The sequence below is a fragment of the Elephas maximus genome, chromosome 4, assembly GCF_024166365.1.
Source record: "Elephas maximus indicus isolate mEleMax1 chromosome 4, mEleMax1 primary haplotype, whole genome shotgun sequence".
Taxonomy (NCBI): domain Eukaryota; kingdom Metazoa; phylum Chordata; class Mammalia; order Proboscidea; family Elephantidae; genus Elephas; species Elephas maximus.
The window spans coordinates 101,134,511-101,158,211 of NC_064822.1; the positions used below are offsets into that span (position 1 = coordinate 101,134,511).

A 23,701-nucleotide genomic window follows, 5' to 3' on the forward strand; every position below is an offset into this window, starting at 1 on the left:
CATGCAGAAGCAATGCTACCATACCCAGGACGCTGGGCCCCTACAATCTCTTTCTCATGCTGCCCCTTTCAATTATATACTATCACCCCTAACAGAAGCTTCCAAACCCGCCCACTGCTGTGTAGTTGATTTCAACTCATAGCGACCCCATAGAACTTCCAAGACTATAATCTTTATGGAAGCAGACTGCCACATCTTTCTCCCACAGAGCAGCTGGTGGTTTCGAACTGCCAACCTTTGGGTTAGCAGTTGATCACTTTAACCACTGGGCCACCAGGGCTCCTTTAACCAAAGCTCACTGTCCCCTAAAGATGCCATGTTTTTAACTGTTTCCAACCACCTAGGACATAGTTCTTTAAATATTTGTTGAATTAATGAACATATCAATAAGTAAAGGAATATCCTTAGCAGTTAAGTAGCTCTAGTTCTTTGACATTTGAATTTTAGATCCTTAAAAGGACAAGGAATATGAAAAAGTATAGAATATCAAATTTGCATTTAGCTGAGTTTCTAGTGTTCATAAGCCTATATACACAAATCAAATGAATAGCTATTTTTGGACTCTTGCAATGAATAAATTCACAATTTGAAAACATCAAGGGTAAGTGCTTGTTGAATGTGACTTTTAAAAACAAAAGAAGAAGCTTGGCCTGTGTTTAAAATAATCTATTTAGCTCAACAGCTTTCTAGTTTACACGAATTATCTGGAAAATTCAGAGCCCCAACTACCCAAAAATTATACTTCCTTAATAGCAAGTGTGGTTTTTACTTCCAGAGTTTCCTGGATAAATGCCAGCATCCTGTAAGTCACATTCTCTTTATGAAATGAACATTTGTAAATAGATTCTCATTAAATTCTGCTGTTCACGTTGTTCTTATAATAATTAGTATTTAGGTATAACTCTGTAGTTTAACTAAAACCACTTAGCAATATCAGCTTAATAATGGACTCAACAGTTCTTTCCCTATATTTAATATTGTTACTTTGATCAAAAAAAGAAATGCACAGATCTTTCCTTTTCAGCCTTGAAAAATAATGGAATGATAGAAAACCATCTTACTGCTTGGCAGTTATTCATCCATCCATACATTCATGTATCAACAAATGTGTTCGAAGGTAATTCCTCTTGTCTGATTTTCTCCTGTCTCCTTTGGAAACTTGTTCCTGCAAGTATTTTCATCCTCTTTTACACAGCTGTAAGTGTTCCAACCTCTCCCATCATTAAAAAAGAAAGAGGGAGGCAGAGCAGAGAGAGAAGAAAAGGGAAGCAGGGAAAGGGGAGGAAATTTCCTTTAATTTTACCTTTCCCCCTAACTATTTTTTTTATAGCTCTCTTGGAGTCCCTGGGTGGCACAAACTAAGAACTTGGCTACTAACTGAAAGGTTGGAGGTTTGAGTCTGTCCAGAGGTCCCTTGGAAGAAGGTCCTGGCAATCTAATTCTGAAGGTCAGCTAATGAAGACTCTGTTGTTTTTGTTGTTGTTAGGTGCCATCGAGTCGGTTGCAATCAGCGACCCTGTGTACAAGAGAACGAAACACTGCTCAGTCCTTCGCCATCTTCACAATCATTGCTATGTTTGAGCCCATTGTTTCAACCACTGTATCAATCCATGGAGCACAATTTTACTCTGAAACACATGAGGTTCCACAAAAAAGAAAAAAAAATTGGGGTTAACTCAATGACAACTGTTTATAGCTCTCACTTTTCTTCTATTTAGAAGCCAATTTCCTCCAAAGTATAGTTCACGATATGTTTCCAATTCTTTACGTCCCCATTCACTCTTTGAATACACACACACACAATTGCAAAAGTAATTTATTCTCTTTGTAGAAAACTTGGAATGTAAAGAAAATCAAAATCATCCATAAATTTACAGACTGTAGATAACAACTGTTGACATTTTGTATACATACTCCCCTTTTTCACATTCACAATCATATCTCATTTTGTATTTTTATGTGACATTATATTATGTTATGATCATTTTACTATACCTTAAATGTCTTCAAAAACATAACTTTTAATAACTATAAAATATCCCATCTTATGGTGTTACCCTAATTCTCATTAATTTCAGATTTTCACTTTTGTTTTTATGTGTATTGTAATTTAAGGAGCCCTGGGGGCACAGTGTTTAAGCACTGGGCTACTTACAGTAATGTCGGGGGTTCCAACCCACCAGCGCTCCGTAGGAGAAAAGGTCTGGTGATCTCCTCCTGTAAAGATTACAGCCTAGGAAATCCTATGGGGCAGTTCTGCTCTGTCCTATATGATCGCTATGATTCAGAATTGACTTGACGGCACACAACAGCAACAAATTCAACTTCTGGAAACGTATCTTATAGGATAATCATAAAATTAATATTATAATCATAAAATAATCAGAGATAGGGATGAAGTACAATGTGTGTGCCGTTGAGTCGATTCCTACTCATAGGGACCCTATAGGACAGAGTAGAACAGCCCTGTAGAGTTTCCCAGGCTATAATCTTTACGGATGCAGTTCACCAGGTCTTTTCTCCCTTAGAGCCACTGGTGGCTTGAACTGCTGACCTTTAGGGTAGCAACCAAGTGCTTAACTATTGTGTTACCAGAGTTCCTTAGAATTAGAATTACTGCATTAAAATGTAGCAGCATTTTAAAATGCCTCATGTAAATTTTAAAATTGCTTTCTAGAAAGAGAGTATGTATTAAAACCATCACTGACAGTATATGAAGATGGTTATGACATAGCATCTTCAGCATTCTTGAGTATCATAACTTTTTTGCTCATTTAGTTAGTGAAAAAGAGCTTCTGGGTTTAATGAACTTTTGTTTCTATTTTATTGAACTTTTAAAATGTGCTTATTAGGCTTTTTATTTTTTCTGTGAGTTGTGTATTTATATGCGTTGCTCATTTTTCTCCTCTATTTCAGTGTGTTTAAATCAATCTTGTGTAAAACTTTTATATATTAAAAGTCATGTTTGTAGCTATGTTTTCAATTTTTTGCTTGTCTTTTAATTTTCTATGTTCAGAAGTTTTGAATGTTTAAGTCAATAACAACTTTTTTCTTAGCTCTAGAAAATAATTTCTCATGCAGATATAATATTCACCAGAATTCAGCCTTAGTTTTTATGACTTAAGTTTGGATTTTTTGCTTGTAGTTTGTTTTGTCATTTATTTCTTTACTCCATGTAGTGAGAGTTGAAGATATAAATTCATTTGTTCCCAATCCCCAATCAGTAATTCCAGTAGCAACTGTGAAAATTCCTTCTCTTCTCCCCTCAGTTGTGGTACCTCTTTCATGAACGGCTGACCTTTAGGTTAGCAACCAAGCGCTTAACCATTGCACCACCAGAGCTCCTTAGAAGTATAATTACTATTTATGTAATGATTATTATGATTTATGTATGATTATTAACTATGACATTTTTGATACATAATAAAGTTCTCCCCCACGTGTCCGTCAGTTTGTCATACTGTGGGGGCTTGCATGTTGCTGTGAAGCTGGAAGCTATGCCATCGGTATTCAGATACCAGCAGGGTCACCCATGGAGGACAGGTTGCACCTGAGCTCCCAGACTAAGACAGACTAGGAAGAAGGACCCAGTAGTCTACTTCTGAAAAGCATTAGCCAGTGAAAACCTTATGGATAGCAGCGGAACATTGTCTGATATAGTGTCGGAAGATGAGCTCCCCAGGTTGGAAGGCACTCAAAAGATGACTGGGGAAGAGCTGCCTCCTCAAAGTAGGGTCGACCTTAACAACATGGATGGAGTAAAGCTTTCAGGACCTTCATTTGCTGAGGTGACATGACTCAAAATGAGAAGAAACAGCTGCAAACATCCATTAATAATCAGAACATGGAATGTATGAAGTATGAATCTAGGAAAATTAGAAATCGTCAAAAATGAAATGGAATGCATAAACATCGATATCCTAGGCATTAGTGAACTGAAATGGACTGGTATTGGCCACTTTGAATCAGACAATCATATAATCTACTATGCTGGGAATGACAACTTGAAGAAGAATGGTGTTGCATTCGTCATCAATAGGAACATTTCAAGATCTATCCTGAAGTACAATGCTGTCAGTGATTGGAGAATATCCATTACGCCTACAAGGAAGACCAGTTAATATGACTATTATTCAAATATACACACCAACCACTAGGGCCAAAGATGAAGACATAGAAGATTTTTATCAGCTGCTGCTGTCTGAAATTGATTGAACATGCAATCAAAATGCATTGATAATTACTGGTGATTTTAATGTGAAAGTTGGAAACAAAGAAGAAGGATCAGTAGTTGGAAAATATGGCCTTGGTGATAGAAATAAAGCTGGAGATCAAATGATAGAATTTTGCAAGACCAACGACTTCTTCATTGCAAATACCTTCTTTCACCAACATAAACGGTGACTATACACATGGACCTCGCCAGATGGAACACACAGAAATCAAATTGACTACATCTGTGGAAAAAGATGATGAAAAAGCTCAAAATCATCAGTCAGAACAAGGCCAGGGGCCGACTGTGGAACAGACCATCAATTGCTCATATGCAAGTTCTAGCCGAAACTGAAGAAAATCAGAGCAAGTCCACGAGAGCCAAAATATGACCTTGAGTATATCCCACTTGAATTTAGAGACCATCTGAAGAATGGATATGATGCATTGAACACTAGTGACCAAAGACTGGACGAGTTGTGGAATGACATCAAGGACATCATACATGAACAAAGCAAGAGGTCATTGAAAAGACAGGAAAAAAAGAAAAGACCGGGATGTTGGAGAAGACTCTGAAACTTGCTCTCGAACGTTGAGCCGCTAAAGCAAAAGGAAGAATTGATGAAGTAAAAGAACTGAACAGAAGATTTTAAAGGGCAGCTCAAGAAGACAAAGTAAAGTATTATAATGACATGTGCAAAGACCTGGAAATGGAAAACCAAAAGGGAAGAACACACTTGGTGTTTCTCAAGCTGAAAGAACTGAAAAAAAAATTCAAGCCTCGAGTTGCAATAGTGAAGGACTCTATGGGGAAAATATTAAATGATGCAGGAAGCATCAAAAGAAGATGGAAGGAATATACAGAGTCATTATACCAAAAAGAATTACTCGATGTTCAACCATTTCAAGACATAGCATATGATCAGGAACCAATGGTACTGAAGGAAAAAGTCCAAGCTGCTCTGAAGGCATTGGTGAAAAACAAGGCTCCAGGAATTGATGGAATATCAATTGAGATGTTTCAACAAACAGATGCAGCACTGGAGGTGCTCATTCATCTATGCCAAGAAATATGGAAGACAGCTTCCTGGCCAACTGACTGGAAGAAGTCCATATTTATGCCTATTCCCAAGAAAGATGATACAACCAAATGTGGAAATTATAGAGCAATATCATTAATATCACATGCAAGCAAAATTCAAAAACGGCTGTAGCAGTATATTGACAGGGAATTGCCAGAAATTCAGGCTGATTTCAGAAGAGGACGTGGAACAAGGGATATGATTGCTGATGTCAGATGGATCCTGGCTGAAAGCAGAGAATACCAGAAGGATGTTTACCTGTGTTTTATTGACTATGCAAAGGCATTCGACTGTGTGGATCATAACAAATTATGGACAACATTTCGAAGAATGGGAATTCCAGAACGCTTAATTGTGCTCAGGAGGAAACTGCACACAGATCAAAAGGCAGTTGTTTGGACAGAACAAGGGAATACTGATTGGTTTAAAGTCAGGAAAGATGTGCTCCAGGGTCATATTCTTTCACCATACCTATTCAATCTGTATGCTGAGCAAATAATCCGAGAAGCTGGAGTATATGAAGAAGAATGGGGCATCAGGATTGGAGGAAGACTCACTAACAACCTGCGTTATGCAGATGACACAACCTTGCTTGCTGAAAGTGAAGAGGACTTGAAGCACTTACTAATGACGATCAAAGACTACAGCCTTCAGTACGGATTGCACCTCAACGTAAAGAAAACAAAAATCCTCACAAATGGACCAATGAGCAACATCAGGATAAACGGAGAAAAGATTGAAGCTGTCAAGGATTTCATTTTACTTGGATCCACAATCAACAGCCATGGAAGCAGCAGTCAAGAAATCAAAAGACGTGTTGCATTGGGTAAATCTGCTGCAAAGGACCTCTTTAAAGTGTTGAAGAGCAAAGATGTCACCTTGAAGACTAAGGTGCACCTGACTCAAGCCATGGTATTTTCAATTGCATCATATGCATGTGAAAGCTGGACAATGAATAAGGAAGACTGAGAAGAATTGACGCCTTTGAATTGTGGTGTTGGCGAAGAACATTGAATATACCATGGACTGCCAGAAGAATTAATAAATCTGTCTTGGAAGAGGTACAACCAGAATGCTCCTTAGAAGCAAGGATGGCGAGACTGCGTCTTACATACTTTGGACATATTTTCAGGAGGAATCAGTCTCTGGAGAAGGACATCACGCTTGGCAAAGTATAGGGTCAGCGGAAAAGAGGAAGACCCTCAACAAGGTGGATTGACCCAGTGCCTGGAACAATGGGGTCAAGCATAACAACGATTGTAAGGATGGCACAGGACCGGGCAGTGTTTCGTTCTGTTGTGCATAGGGTCGCTATGAGTTGGAACTGACTTGATGGCACCCAACAACAACAATGAAGTTCTGCTCCTGATGTAACTATTCTGTCCACTGATTTATTCTTTCATCACTTACACTAATTTATTTATTAGACTTTTTTGTGTGTTTTAATATCCACTAGGTCACTAGCCTTTGCATAATTGCTATTGTTCAAATATTTCTCAGTTATTTTTATTTATTAGGTAAACAGACAAGATCATTACTAAGTCAATAAAACAAAAACACTGGAAATGGGTTTTGTTATGCCTATAAATTAATTTAAATGCATACATAAAACAGTTACAATAAAAGCATAAAATATCTAGGAACTCCCTTAACAAGAAATATGTAGCCCACTATGAAAAAAAAAAATTAAACTTAAGTGATATACAAATGAAGACCTGAATACTTTGAGAAATATATATACCATGTATCTCAACAGTCTGAAAATGTCAGTCTTTTCTAAATTATTTTGAGAAAAGTAACTTTGCACGACCCTATAAGACAGAGTAGAACTGCCCTGTAGGGTTTCCAAGGAACACCTGGGGGATTCAAACTGCCGACCTTTTGGGTAGCAGCCGTAGATCTTAACCACTACACCAGCAGAGTTTACCATAAAAACCTAGTTGTTTTAAATAAAAAGTGAACCAGGCTAACCATGCACAGTGAAGACAGCCATTTTAAGGTCGATAATATTTCTATATTAGGCAAGCATCAGTGGGAACTCCTTATGTTCTTAATTTTTAGCAGTCCACAATGTATTTGGTGACATTCTTTTGGCAAAAAGAAAAGATACAACTTGTGTTTGCTGTATAGAGCAAAAGAGAATCTTAGTCTAAATTACTGAAAATCTTTGAAAATCAGCCAGTAAGGTATTTGTCACAAGTTGAATTCTCTTGGAAGCAGACCCTGAGACAGAGATGGAGCAGAGAATTTCTTAGGGAGTGTTCTTGGGATCCACACTTGAGAAAGGGAAGGAAAGGAAGCAAGACTGGGCTGAGGGAGAAGTTGGGCTGTATTGGCCTCAGCCAATGCCCTAGGAGCCCTAGGCTGTGATGGCCCCACAGAATTGTCCTGAGTTGGGGTGAGAAGTCAGATATTTTTATGCCCATATTGACCAGGCATTGGCTCAGGCTACCATGGGAAGGGGCTGTGACCTTGGGCAAAGCAGCTTTCTTTAGCTGAGGTGCCTCTAGAAGAGGGCAAATAATTGAGGGCTTTCTGCCAGCAGTAACTCCAGCAGCTGGAGGAATACACCCCTCATTCCTAAAGGGGGACATGGGCAGTGTCTCACAGTGTCCACCATGGTAAAAAACAAAAAACCAAACCCACTGCTGTTGAGTCGATTCTGACTCATAGTAACCCTATAGGACAGAGTAGAACTGCCCCACAGAGTTTCCAAGGAGCGCCTGGTGGATTCAAACTGCCGACCTTTTGATTAGCAGCTGTTGGACTTAACCATTATGCTACCAGAGTTTCCATCCACTACATTATAATTTAAAATTTGAATTAGTCCTTATAATTTCCATACCATAAAAAAAAAAAACATAGATGTATACATAACACATAAAAGTAGAAAAATCTCGGGGGAATTTTTTTTTTTTTAATAATTTAGTGTGCTTCATGTTGTGAACAGATAAGAAATATAAAAGAAAGGATCCTAGGATTCTTATTGTTCTGACTTATTGTCTGACTTGTCTTGGGCATGGAAAACCAGGATTGGAGAACTTGAATCTCACTTCCCTTACTTTCCATTCCCTCCTTCAGTGAAGTCGCAAGATTAAAAGAAGCCAGGAGGAATAAATAGCAACAGATCAAGGTGTACCATGGAATATTGAACAAGGAATGGTTGTTGGTAGCAATACACCTGGATTAAGAAAAATAGCTTTATGAAGTCAGGTTTGGGGGTAAGTAGAAAGAGCAAGTAGGGGTGGAGTGGGTAGTGGGGAAGGACGGAGGTGAGCCCACCAGGGAAGGTAGCAGTGGAGGGGAGAGAAGAGGAATCCATGACCACCCATTTGCGATCTACATCAGCTCTTCTGCTCCCTGACCAGCTCATGAGTCAAGGCAGAGGTTCTTATTTTTGGTTTAGAAAGTGTTATCGCCAGGTATTCAGTAGGTCGCTTTGACTTCTCTTCTACCAAAACACTCACAAAAAGAAAAAGGAGTCAGAGGAAGGAGAAAGAAGCTTAAGTGAGGGCACTGAACCTCTCAAGAGGTTTGTAAAGGTCCCTGAATGGACCAGATTTGCCTTGACTGTGGCAGTGGCCATTTTCCATCAGGTAATGAATGACCAGAGAGATATAGAAACATCACGGCAGCACAGCACTCCAAGCTAGGATGCTGGAATTTCCTCCATAATATTTCTGATAAGTGATCTTCTAGCCTCTTGTTGTTGGGTCCTGTCGAGTTGATTCCGACTCATAGTGACCCCACCTGACAGAGTAGAACTGCCCCATAAGGTTTTCTAGGCTGCAATCTTCATGGAAGCAGATAGCCAGATCTTTCTTCTGTGGAACCACTGTTGTTGTTAGGTGCCGTCGAGTTATTCCAACTCACAGCAACCCTACGTACAACAGAACAAAGCACTGCCCTGTCCTACTATCCTCACAATCATTGTGCTTGAGCCCATTGTTGCAGCCACTGTGTCAATCCATCTCATTAAGGGTCTTCCTCTTTTTCAATGACCCTCTACCAAGCATGATGTCCTTCTTCAGGGACTGATCCCTCCTGATAACATGTCCAAAGTATGTAACATGTATTCTCGCCATCCTTGATTCTAAGGATCATTCTGGTTGTACCTCTTCCAAGACAGATTTGTTCGTTCTTTTGGCAGTCCATGGTATATTCAGTATTCTTTGCCAACACCACAATTCAAAGGCGTCAATTCTTCTTTGGTCTTCCTTATTCATCGTTCAGCTTTCACATACATATGAGGCAATTGAAAATACCATGGCTTGGGTCAGGTGCACTTAGTCTTCAAGGCGACATCTTTGCTTTTCAACACTTTAAGGAGGTTTTTTGCAGCAGAGTTGCCCATGCACTGCATCTTTTAATTTCCTGACTGCTGCTCGCTTCTACGGATGTTGATCATGGATCCAAGTCAAATGAAATCCTTGACAACTTCTATCTTTTCTTCATGTATCATGATGTTGCTTATTGATCCAGTTGTGAGGACTTTTGTTTTCTTTATGTTGAGGTGCAATCCATCCTGAAGGCTGTGGTCTTTGATCTTCATCAGTAAGGGCTTCATGTCCTGTTCACTTTCAGCAAGCAAGTGAAGCCACTGAGTGGGTTCAAATGGCCAATCTTTCAGTTTGCAGCTGAGTGCTTTAATCATTGTGCCACCCAGGCTCCTTTTTAGCTTCTCGGGGGCTATTTATTTTGTTTTCAGGCTATTCTAGTTCTCCCTGCTCTGTCCTTTACCACCCCTTCCCATCCCACCCTGCCCAGTTTAACCCCTCTGCCATGAGACACATACTGCAGATGTTTGAGGGTAGCTTCACATGGCCTCTCTCTGCAGCAGCAAACACAACCCCAACCTGTCTGTCTTCTCTCCTCAGCATAAGGACATCTGGTCTCCTTAATCATTCTCTATATGGGTGCTGACATTAAGTCCTGCATATTAACATTTCAAATATGTGATTTGTGCTCATTTTAACTACTCCATTGTCAGACCACATGTCCCAGATTTTCTTAGGAGAAAAGGTTGCTTTGGACTGACAAGCTCCTCCTTCAAATTATCCTAACTCAGACTCTTTCATCTTGCTTTCTTCCTCCCCTTTCAACTCTTTACGACTTCCCAAATACGTAGCACACAGACCTACAAGAGTTGCTAGCCTCTAAAGAAATCTAGACATTATTCTTATAGTACTGAGCAGACCTGGAAGACATGAGTGACTAGAATGTCTTAGGAGAGGGTACAAATGTATCTTATATGGTGGGGAATGCAAGTTGAGAGGCAATTAGGATCTAAAGTTGATATGTATGTTGGACTGGGGCTGAGAAGACAGGGGATAGACTTGGAATGGAAATATTGGGGAGCAATGAGAATGAGTTAACAGGCACTAACCCAATGCCAGTGATTGAAAGGTGAAGCAATTTGAGGGCAGGTAATGGAAAATGTGGTTACTATTGAGAAAAGAAATAATGTGACTAAAAAGGACATGCAATTTCTAAAGAAATTGTAAAAGAGAGGCTGGAACTCTTCTGAGCCTGTTTTCCTATCTGTAAAATGGTGAGTACTATCCAGTACACCAGTTGTTATAAGGAATAAAAATAAAACACGTAAAGAGCTTAAACCCAAGTTGGCACATAGAAAGCGCTCAACTGGAACATTTAAAAAAAAAAAAAAACTTGCCATCAAGCGGATTTCCACTCATGGCACACCCCTGTGTTTCAGGGTAGAACTGCTTCATAGGGTTTTCAAAGCCTGATATTTTGGAATTAGATGGCCAGGCCTTTCTTCCGAGGTGCCTCTGGGTGGACTTGAACCTCCAACCTTTTGGGTAGCAGCTGAGTATATTAATCATTTGCATTACCTAGGAACTCCCCAACTGGCTCAAAGGCAACTCTATTCTTGTGAGGAGTTGGGAGACTGAAACAGAAGGAACAGCTAAGAAGCTCTCCCAGTGGTAATAATAACAGCAACATTTATCAAGTGCTCACTGTGTGATGGGCATTATTTAAAAAGTGCTTTACAGAAAGTAATACATTTACTCCTCAGAACAACCTTAGGAGGTAGGGACTGTTATCCCTATTTGTCAGATTGGAAACCGCGGGACCGCGCGGACAATTTACTTGTCTCATGTGCCACAGACAGGATTCAAACGCACAGCACAGCTTGGAATCTTGCACTCTTGACCACCATACTACTCCACCACAGGTGTTCCAGTCAAGGTCAGGGACAGATCTGTGATCGGACAAACCGAAAAGAAAGGGAGGAGCGAACATCCAGCAGTAAGCAAGAGTCCGCGGTGTGTGAGTCAACAGTCCCGGATGAAGGTAAAATATCCCAAATGTCTCCCATTTGGTGAGGAAAGTGACATCGTTGCCAGGGACGAAGGTTTGTATTTGGCTTAACATCCTTAAAATGTTTGAGGTTTGATAAAAATTTCGTGGGTCATTTCGGAAATATAAAAGATTATTTTTGAAAAATGCCTTGTTTTTGCTTTTTGAACGAAGAACGCTCCGAAACGTCCTTCATCTGAAGTCTGTGTGTCCACTGATTAGTTGTGTACATATGTGACCATTTCTCTCAAGTAGTACATGTTTAAAGAGCATAAGTGGCTTCTTTTTCACACTCCATTTAATTTTACACTGGTTTTACCTCCCTGCGCAGATGGTCCGCTTTTCCTCTCCCTGTGCTTAATTCTCACTGAAGCCAGAGAGTGTGTTTAGTGCCCGTGAGGATTCGGTGGAGCCGAGGAATACAGGGGGAGGTGTCAGATGGTGCTAATGCTGCAAGGACACCGCAGTGGAATCGTTCCTGAAGTTATTACACATACAACATTCAACACATATTTTTGCAGAATAGTTAATCAAATGGGAAGAAGCACATAATGTTAGCTGAAAATAAAGAAGAATACTAAGTAGTATATGCAAGATGATTCTTAAATGGCAAAATTTAAAAGTGTAGATAAATGTGTGTTTTTGAAAAAAATATAACTCATATCAAAAAAAAGACCAGGAACTAAAAAATATATGTATATTATTAGTGGTCATTTCTGGGCGAAAGGACTTTAGGTAATTTTTTTCCTTTATGTTAATTTGCATTCTTCAATGTTTCTACACTGTATTAATTTTATAATCTGCAAAACCTCAAAATTTTTAAAAAGAAAAGAGACATTTAGAGTTTCCGTTTTTCCTTCTCGGTGTGTTTACGTCTGAATTAGAACTGCAGTTTCTGCTGTTTTTAGCCTTATGGGGGCAGTATTAGTCCCCAGGATTTCCACAGTTGCCATATTATTGGTATTTTGGGGAGAGACTCAAGTGCAGGAAGAAGTGGGGCACTTCATCTTTCACCAGCTGTTAATCGTTTAGCAAAAGTACATAGAAAAGAATTGCTTTTCCTATTACGTAGAAAAAGGAAGTAAGCCAGAGGACAGAAAGAGGGCAGACAGGAATAAAGGAAGAGCCTTCAAAAGAGCCTTCCTCTCCGTGTTCTTCCTTGATGATTACTCTAGGGCTTCAGCCAGCTGCAGCCTGCGGCTATGTTTCCAGCTGTGCTGACTGAGCCTAGGTGATTAGTATGCCAAGTACCCCACTAGCCCTTTTCTGGGGGACGTAGACTAGCCAGTAAGCACAGTAGAGCTGTGGGTATGTTGAACATCAAGTGACTGGGCTTTCTGGATAACTTCCAGAAAGTTGAAGTTCTGCCTTTCAGTCACTGAAAAGAGGAAGTGCATAAAACTGAAACCTATAAAGCACTATACTAATGATTTTGTGTGAGATTATTATTATTCCTCTCCTTGAGCTCTAAAACTTTAACATTTAGCCACTGTTACTTTCATAAATGCAGTCGACAACTTTATCGCTTAACATATTTTAAAGAACATGAAAACAACGTTACAATGACTTTAAACAATGTATTAGGACAAGAAAAGGGTTATCCATCATTCAGCAATCTGATTATTTTCGTTTTTTAAGCTTTGGAGTGCTTATGCTTATAAAAATAAGAATAACAGAAAATTTGAAGAAAATATCATCACCCAAAATTCCACTACCCTAGAACAACTATCATCAATTCTATGTATTCGCTGCCAGGTTTTTTCTAGAAGCAATGTCTTTAAAGTTAAAGTGTAGCGGATGTAATAATTTTGTAATCTGATTTCCTTTTGTTTTTCTGTTTAAACAGAAGTAGAAGACGATTTAGGGTAATGGTTAAACGTCCAGGCTCTGGAGCCAGCTAGGAGCTTCTTAAAGGGATTTTCTTCATTTTAAGTGGAAAAGGGATGTTGGCCTGGAGGGATAGAAAACAGGGGTGGAGGGTGAAGCAAGAACCTTTAAAAGAGCCTTAAATGATGTCGTGAATTGAATTGTGTCCCCCCAAAATATCTGTCAGTTTAGCTGGGCCATGAGTGCCAGTATTGTGTGATTGTCCACTATTTTATGTGATTTCCCTATGTGTTGTAAGTCCTATCACTACGATGAAATGAGATGGATTTGTGGCAGTTATATTGATGAGATACACAAGATTAGATAGTGTCTTAAGCCAATCTCTGAGATATAAAAGAGAGAAGCGGGCAGAGAGACAGAGGGACCTCATATTGACAAGAAAGCATTACTGGGAGCAGAGCACGTCCTTTGAACCTGAGGTCCCTGTGCTGAGAAGCTCCCAGATCAAGGGAAGACTGATGACAAAGACCTTCGTCCAGAGCTGACAGAGAAAGCCTTCTCCTGGAGCTGGTGCCCTGAATTCAGACTTCTAGCCTTCTGGACTGTGAGAGAATAAACCTCTTTTTGTTAAAGCCATTCACTTGTGGTATTTCTGCTATAGCAGCACTAGATGACTAAGACAAATTAGAATAATACCTATTTCATAGGGTTATCATGAGACAGAAATGAGGTAATTCCAATAACATATCAAATACATGACCTGGGACATAGTTGCCGATTCCGACTCATAGAGACCCTATAGGACAGAGCAGAGCTGCCCCATAGGATTTCCAAGGAGCAACTGGTGGATTTGAACTGCCGACCTTTTGGTTAGCTGCCAAACTTGGGACATAGTAAGCATTCAATAAATGGTAGTTATTGTACCCTACGGAAACCCTGGTAGCACAGTTGTTAAGTGCTACGGCTGCTAACCAAAGGGTCGGCAGTTTAAATCTGCCAGGCGCTCCCTGGAAACTCTATGGGGCAGTTCTACTCTGTCCTACAGGGTCGCTATGAGTCGGAATCAACTTGACGGTGCTGGGTTTGGTTTGGTTGGTATTGTACCCTACATATGTTGTTACATGGACTTTATACTAATTATATTAATATCAAGATAAAAAAACCAAAACCCATCGTAAAACCCAGAGTAGAACTACCCCATAGAGTTTCCAAGGAGCGCCTGGCAGATTTGAACTGCCAACCTTTAGGTTAGCAGTGGGAGCACTTAACCACTACGCCACCAGGGTTTCCAATATCAACATAAGATTCCATCAAATAAATGTACTAAATTTCTTTAATCTATTATTGATTTAATTAGTTTTCTTATGATTTTTCAGCATTATAAATAATGCAGGACGTGGCTTTTCCTATGCTTTAGATTATCTCTTGTGACTAGAGATAATTCAATGGGCTTACTGTGTCAATAAATGTATTTATGGCTCTTGATACATTTTACTGTATATTGGTTTCTAAACATGTTCCAATTTACAATGCCATCATCCATATTTGAAAGCAATGGCTTTACTGCACCATCGTCAGGATCAAATATTAGAGTTAATTTATGTGTTTGTGTGTGTTTATAAAAGTCAAAACCAGTGCCTTTGAGTCGATTCCGACTCATAGCAACCCTATAGGACAGAGTAGAACTGCCCCATAGAATTTCCAAGGAGTGCCTGGCGGATTCGAACTGCCGACCCTTTGGTTAGCAGCCGTAGCACTTAACCACTATGCCACCAGTGTTTCCTGTGTGTTTATAGTTCTCACTAATTTGGTGGGAAGCTAATAGCTATGTAAAGGTATTTTTGCTAGGACAGAGCAAAGCCTCTGATAGACTGGCATGTGCAATTAGGAAGTGCTGCCCCCTAGAGGTCCTCCGCATGATCTGAGCTGACTAACTTCACTGTACATATTAGAAAGTTCCAGAAATGTATTCCCATGGAATCTTGAGAACAGATGCCCAGAAATAGCTCCTAATTTGCATTGATCTAGGAACTCAGTGGGAAAGAAGTAAAATTCAGGTCACAGATGGGGCTCAGCATGTGCAGAAAGTTTTGATGGAAAAAAGAGAACCTCAGAAACAACAAAGCAAAGAACCTAGACTGCCGGAAGGGGCTATAGAGTCTTTTGAGGAAAAATCGTCTGTGAGTAAAGATGTATTCCACAGAGTGGTTCAGGTCAACAGCAGGGTCTGACTGCTGGGAGGAGCGTGTTCTTCTCTGCTCTTGTAAAGAAAAAGTATGATACGAAAAGTAGAAATGTATCCCCTGGGGCCCAACATCTCTGCTGTGACAAACTTTCTCTGAAGGAGCTGGTCAGGAAAAGCAGGTGTCTCCAACCAGCTGAAGTGTGTGAGAAGTCCCAAAGTGGGTGCTACAGGCAGTGGTCTGTGGGCAGAATAACCATCAGTGAGGCAGGATGGCTAAAACAGCAGCCACTGAGCCGCGACGGTGATGTTTTGAGCAGCACTCTGATTATATGTGAGACAGTGGGCCTGCCTGTAGCTGCTTGCCTTCTTCTTTCTGAATTGCTGCTTCTGATCTACTATGGGCTTGTGAACAAGATACCCAGTGTCGGAATTGTGCGTAAAATTTGAACAAAGAGTCTCTGAGACAGACGCTGAGGAATTCTCATATGAGCAATATGCGTGAAGTGTGGTGCGTGGGAATTATAAAACCTATTTTGATGGCTTTATTGTTTCTTTTCTGGTTCCCAGCTCTGTTCTATGCCAAGGAGTTTGCCAAATAGCTGACTTCTATTTTTTAGGTTTCTTTGCCCTCATCCAGGTTCTAGCATATAAAGGCACTACTATAGTGACGTGGAAAAGAATTTAGGCTCTGGAGTCAGACCTGAAAAAGAGCTGGGTTTGAAACTGATCTTCAGAAGTAACTACTGTATGTCCTCGTGAAATTACACGATCTCTCTAAGCCTCAGTTTATTCATCTGTGAAATGGAGATAAGTGGGGTCTCTTGTAAAGACAGGATACACATGTGAAGATTCAATGCACCATGCCTGACATCCAGGAAGAGCCAAAGTATGTTGTCATCATTATACCAAGAAGTCCCAGCAGGGTGATGAGAGTATTCACTCTTTCTCTTTCTTGCCTGGTGATGAGTTGACCATATCAGGATAACATAGCCAGCTCACTTTGCAATGAGGAGTGGGAATTATACCCAGAGCATTGCTTTATTGATTATGAGACAATATCAACAAAATGGGAAATTTTAATGAGTTTTATAAAATAATGATTTTTTGTGATAGTTAAGGTTGGGTGTCAACTTGGCTGGGCCATGATTCTCAGTGGCTCCGCAGTTATGATGTAGTTTGGCAGTCGTATGATGATGTGATCACTTCCATGATGAGATTTGATAGAATGTGATCACCTCCATGATGGGATCTGCTGTGAGTAGCCAATCAGCTGAAGGGGAGTTTCCTTGGGGGTGTGGCCTGCATGGAATATAAGTGGACTCTCTGGCAAGGCTCATCAGCTTTTGCTGTGCTCTGGATCCTGTTTGTCTGACCTCTAATTCTTGGTATATGAGCTAAGAGCTTACCTGCCATCTTGCCAGCCAAATTTGGGATTCATAGGTCTTTGCAGCCTCTGAGCCAGAGCCCTGCTGTCTGACTTGCCAATCTTGGGTTCTCCAGACCCTGGGGCTACGGGAATCAGGAGAAGGCTCCAGCCTGGCCCATGTTCCAGCCTCTACATCCACATGAGCCATTCCCTTGATAGAAACCTCTCTCTAAATATATGTTTATATGCTCTACTCGTTTTGCTTCTGTAGAGAACCCAGCCTAAGACATTTAGAAAATGGGCAAGCAGAAAATATCCTTATGTCACTTTAATCATAAACTGGCCCTCAGTAAGCATGTGGCTTCTTAGAACAAGTCTTTTAACACTTAGTTGTACAAAATTGATTTCCCCTAAAAAACCTGAAGATCAGATCTTTAAAAGAGATACTTTAAGAACAACATTAATATTTATATTTAAAATTTTCTTTCTCAATTATTTTTTATTTGACTCACAGATGAGGACTAAATATGCATATATACTTTTATGTATATTCATGTGTATGTATGTGTGGCAGTCTTAGTTTACCTAGTTAAACTAAACTAAAATAAAATATAATGCAATTGCATGATAACCTTGGCGAACCTACCCCTTCATACTGTGTCAGGAAATGTATGTTTGGGGCTCCAGATTACCCTCCTTTTTTACCCCCAATACCTTCTGTCTTCCTTACCCAGGTTTAAAGAGAGAATGTGAGAGTGTAAATGATTATAAAATGTCTTTCTCACAGAACAAAGCACACAGCAGAAGAAAACACATGTAATAACCTATGCAAATGTGTAATAAAGACACAATTGTACACAAATGTTCACAGCAGCGTTATTCATAATAGCCAAAAAGGTGGAAACAACCCAAATGTCCATCACCTGATGAATAGATACAAAATGTGGTATAGCTAGCTATACAATGGAATATATTTATATGTAATTACACATATAAGCATATATACATTTATATTTAGCATATTCAACTGAGTGAATATATTAAAATCAACCAAATTGTACACTTTGAGAGTGAATTTTATAGTATGTGAATTATATCTCTATAAAGCTGCTTTAAAAAAAAAGGAAAAAAAAAACCACGACAAGGTTCTGATAAAGCTTCTAATTTTCTTTTTATCACACCTATATACAATTTAAGGAGCCCTGGTGGTACAGTGGTTAAAGTGCTCAGCTGCTAACCAAAAGATCAGCAGTTTGTACCCACCAGCCACTCCGTGGGGAAAAGATGTAGTAGTCTGATTCCATGAAGATTTATAGCCCTGGAAACACTATGGGGCAGTTCTATTCTGTCCTACAGGGTCAATATGAGTAGGAATTGACTCGATGGTAATGGGCTTGGTTTTGGGGCATGACGGTATATAATGTCGCCGTATGAGACTTATACCATTTTAATAAATAATGTGAGGGTTATTTACATAAAGCCAACTTTTTCTGAAAACATTTTTGTCTTAGAAATCAGAGTTTTCCGGGAAATACAGGGAATATTACAGCAAATTTGCTCAAACCCTCTTGGAAGATTATGGAAATGTTTGCACTCTCTGTTCACATTCACCAGTTGAAGCTTCTGAGGCAATGTTTGTTTTCTGAACATTTAAAGCTTCCTGGAGAGGTTGGAAAATTCTTATAAGGGGTGATGCCAAAACAGTATTACGCATTGACATGAAGAATTAAAGAGTGTGACTAATGATCTTCTACCAAAGCTGCCTCTAAATTCTACCTCTGTTCTCTGCCAATGTGTGTGAGTCTTGTTTTTTCCTATGCCCAATTTATTTAAGCGATGAATTCTTCTAGAAATTGAGAAACTGGCAAGCAATGATAAAACCCACTCTAATAACAAATTTATTTTTTATTGTTTTTCCATTTGATCCTCTTTAAGGATTAAAATGGATAATGCCATCAGTATACTAAAGAAAGGGAGGGGACAGAAATAATATTAAATACTCTAAGTTATCCAGTGTTTTTAATCTTATATGTATGGCAGATGATATTTTTAGACTGGGGATCATTTCTTAATTATCCATAGTAAAATTCCTACACAGAAAAAAATACATCATGTGACTTGATTCAGAGCTTATTTGGATCCCACATTTAATTATACTTGTTGAGAAAGAATAAATTTCAATCTATAAAACAGATTAGAAATAATGACACAAATCTCCTTACCCTGCCAACCCAGTATTATTATCCATTATTACCAGATATTATCTATAGAATTCAATGAGCTTTTCTGTTTCTAGCTCTTCTAAGAACAGAGCCTCCAGAACAAAACAAAAATAAACTGAGAGGGAAAGAGAGAGAAAGCATGAGAGTGACAATGTCATAGATTGAATTTCATCCCCAAAAAATATGTATATCGATTTGGCTGGTCCATGATTCCCAGTATTGTGTGATTGTCCACCATTTTGTCATCTGATGTGATTTTCCTGTGTGTTGTAAATCCTGTCTCTAAGATGTTGATGAGATGGGGTTAGTGGCAGTTATGTTAATGAGACAGGGCTCAATCTACAAGATTGGATTGTGTCTTGAGCCAATCTCTCTTGAGATATAAAAGAGAGAAGTGAGCAGAGAGACATGAGGACCTCATACCACCAAGAAAGCAGCCCCGGGAGCAAATCTCGTCCTTTGGACCTGAGGTTCCTGCATGAAGAAGCTCCTAGATCAAGGGAAGATTGATGACAAGGACCTTCCTCCAGAACCTACAGAGACAGAAAGACTTCCCTTAGAGCTGGTACTCAGAATTTGGACTTCTGGCCTCCCAAGCTGTGAGAGACTAGGTTTTTCTTTGTTGAAGGTACCCACTTTTGGTATTTCTTTTATAGCAGTACTAGATGACTAAGACAGTGTGTCAATACTTTGCAAACTCTTTAAAGTCAAATGAGGTAATTCCTTCCTGAGTCCAAATAGTCTTCTTTTCAGCTGATGTCTCCAAAGAATTCTATGCCCGGCAATGGCTCCAATGTGAGTGAAAAGCAAAGAGGGCCTAGTTTCCAGAGACATCTACCTGTCCTTCCTGACTAGAGACATCTGAATCCAGGGCTACCTCCAACAAGTCTTCATGACACATTTTTAAACTTCTGCCTCAGTCTGAAGTCACTCCTAATGGCCCCACTATTGATATAATGCCTATAATGACTAGGCACCCGTGACAGCTGGTCAAGAACTAATGTACAGCTGTACCCACTTCTGATACCCTGAAATTCACCACAGTTGACTTCATTTTGCACTAATGAACTCTCTCACACCATTCTAACATCCGTAGTTCATGGAACCCATTGCTGTCAAGTCAATTCCAATTCTTGGTGATCCCACGTAACACAGAGTAGAAATGAGCTCCATAGGGTTTTCTTAGCTGTGATCTTTACAGAATCAAATTGCCAAGCCTTTCTTCCATGGTGTCACTGGATAGGTTCAAATCGCCAATCTTTTGGTTAGTAGCTGAGTGCTAACCATTTGTGCCACCCAGGTGATAACACTATTCTTCCATGCAGCAGGTCTCCTTATTCCTATTCTCACTATATTACCTTGCTTGTCAAGGCATACTTTTTCAATGAACTTGATTTCTCCACTACCCTGTTTGCATGCAGTTTTGGAGACATTTTCAAAGCTCTCTAGTAACAACCCACCACCCATGGACTAATGGAGCATGCTATCCAGGTCATAACAGAGTACCTGTGTTTGTTGCTAGACATTCTACAGACAGCTAGGTTGGCCTGAGTAGCGAGCCGCGGTGGTACATGCAAACAGGATACTGTTTCTCCCACAGTACATCTACTTCTACATCAATTATTCTTTCTCCATGACTTCCCTGAACTTCTCAGCACCGCCATTTCTCCAGTATTTGAGTAGTACCTGGAGGAATCATGGGTGACTCATAAGATCTTCCAGAATACCTTCCAGTGGCCCAAGACACAAAGCATAAAACAACTGAGTGAGAATAATTCAAATAGGAGACAATATTAGGCTTTCCTCCTAACACACATATCCCTCGCATGCTTCTCAAACTAGAAGACCAAAGTATAGAAGTCATCAACTTCATTGTCTTCCCAAGCCAACCATCCCAGCCTATGTGCTATTCCTCTGACACTTACCGCTCTTTGATGTGTTTAATCCACTAAGGCTTCTCTTCCTACCATATCCCAGAGCCTGCCTCAATAATCTGAATGTGCAAACTCAAGTATATTATCAAAAATACACCAGAAAGCTGGCAGTAATAAAAAAGATGGACAATAACAAGTGTTATTGGGGATTTTGGAGACATCAAAACACTCATATATTGCTGGTCAGAATGTAGGATGTTGTAACCGATCTGGAAAACACATTGACAGCTCCTCAAATAGTTAAAAATAATGTGACCCAGTAATTTCACTAATAGCCAAAAAAGTAGAATCGACCCATATTCATCATGGATGAATGGATAAACAAAATGTAGTATACCCATACAATGGAATATTATTCAACTATAAAAAGGAATGAAGTACTAGTACATGCTACAATATGGATGAACCTTGAAAACATTTTGTTAAATGAAAAATGTCTAATAAAAGTCATAAAAGGCCACATATTGTATGATGCCATTTATATGAAAAGTCCGGAATAGATAAATCCATAGAAACATAGATTAGTGTTTGCCTAGGGCTGAGTGGAGGAAGGAATGGGAAGTAACTGCTAAGGGATATGGGGTTTCTTTTTGGGGTGATTAAAATGTTATAATATTAGATAGCAGTGATGGTTGCATAACCTTATTAATATACTATACACCACTGAATTGTATACTTTTAAAAGATTAATTTTATGGTGTATGAATTATAGTATATATACTTGACTTCCTGGTGTCATGTTGCTCAGCTCTAACACCTAGTTCACTGAGAATGTGGGCCAGAAAAAGAATTGGGAGCTCGCCTCCTACCTAAGGAAGTCTTAAAATGCATTAAGACTGTCTACTCATGAACCAATGAACCAGAAAATTACCAGTCCAAACAGGGCAAAAGTTATATCCATTTAAAAGCCAACTATGGGCAATTAGCTCCTGTCTCATGTATTTGCAGTCTGCCTTCTCCTATGTCTCCTCAACCCACCTGTGCTGGTTAATCTCCACTTGCCCCAGCCTCAACCTCAGCCTATTAATTACCTTTCTCCACCCTGAACTACGAGTTCTAGGGTTAACTTTTACTGGCTCATCTCCTAGGCTTTCCTGCCTTTTGGCATCCAGTTGTGTTTGGCCCATGGGAAGCACCAGAGGTTAGATTGGAGGATAGGGGTGAAAAGATTGGGATATTTATTCTCCTGGTTCTCTTCCCCTTCCCCTTCCCCTTCCCCTTTGCCAACTCTTACCTATGATCTGGCAGTAGCTTCCTTCCTCTAGAGCTATAGCTTCTGTCAGGCAATTCCTCTTCCCCAGCTCTAACTCTTATCAGACTCTACATTTCCCTCCTTTTATTCTTTCAGACCAAGTGATGATAATGGCTTCCTGCTGTTGCTTGTCCCAGATGCTTCACCATCCTTTGCTGGTTCCTTTAATGCTGCCCACATCTGTTTCCTGCTGGGACATTAGCTGATATACTACCCCTTTCTCTTTGTATCTCCTTGGCTCTCTAATCCTAAAACTTCTTGGTGCAACTTCCAATACCCACTTCTGAATTCCTTCCTCATTCTCGAGGAATAACTACTCTGATGGGTGGGGAGTGGGAAAAGCATTGCATATTTACAATTCCTCTTTTTTTTTCTTTGAATATTATAGAGGGATGAAAGCTATCTGGGGCACAGATGCAGGGCTCCCTCTACCTAGGGCATTAGTGTCTTAGAGGGACAGGGATAGAAAGGGCTCAGTGGACAGTCTGGCTCTGCACCAATGGAATTTTTAGAGACAGCCTGGTATCCAAGTTGCCCTGAAGTACTTAGGGTCTCAGCACTCAACGATTGTTATTTCTAAACCCTGTAGTTTTTGTGAGTGAGGACTGGTGTTACAAAGACCAGGAAAGGAGTAATCTTTAGAAAGCTAAGATAGTTTAGGGCCAAGGCAGAGCCTGACAAAAGCCTACCATTTTTTAATTGTATAAAATACAGATCTTCCAATGCCAAAAGTTTATGATGAGTCGAACTCCCTATCCTAGCCCAATCATCCCAAGACCACTGAAAATAAGCCCTTCGTCAGGCAAAATCGGGTTTATTGAACCATTGCAATGAGGGAGACCACACACCAGAGGAACAGTGAGCTGTCTCACCAAACAAAGGAAAAGAGAGTTAGCACGCTAGAATTCTGGGGAAGGGTAAAGTTTAGGTGACTTAAAGGGCTATGTAAAGTGGTCAAAATCACATCCAAACTGTAAAGTAGACCCAGCACCTTGTTCCCCTGGAAACAAAAAGTTAAGATAGATGTGGAATGTTGGTCCAAAAACACCTTATCTGTGGCTCTGCACCTGGGTTGGAAATTGAGATGGCTTCTATGTGTCAAAAGAACTTAGATCCTCTAGACAAGAGTCGGTTGTTTTATTCTTACTGATATAATTTCAAACAACAAAATTTCAGGCCATCTGTAATTTTAGAGAACACAGTTTCTCAGTGAGTAAGAAAGAAGAGGGCTGTTATGACACTTTACAGCTGCACTGTGTCCTTGGGGGAATATAGTTTCCTGTTTACTGAGCACCTT

The 23,701-nt window shown here is 39.8% G+C and overlaps 1 long non-coding RNA gene across 1 annotated transcript; it reads left to right on the forward strand.

Annotated features, from left to right (window-relative positions):
• The first annotated feature begins 1,377 nt into the window (after nucleotides 1–1,377).
• On the forward strand, nucleotides 1,378–12,292 carry LOC126075344 (uncharacterized). The gene is made up of 4 exons (XR_007517186.1): nucleotides 1,378–1,447; nucleotides 8,376–8,515; nucleotides 11,494–11,612; nucleotides 11,950–12,292. It is a non-coding gene; the product is annotated as an uncharacterized LOC126075344 (long non-coding RNA).
• The last annotated feature ends 11,409 nt before the right edge of the window (nucleotides 12,293–23,701 follow it).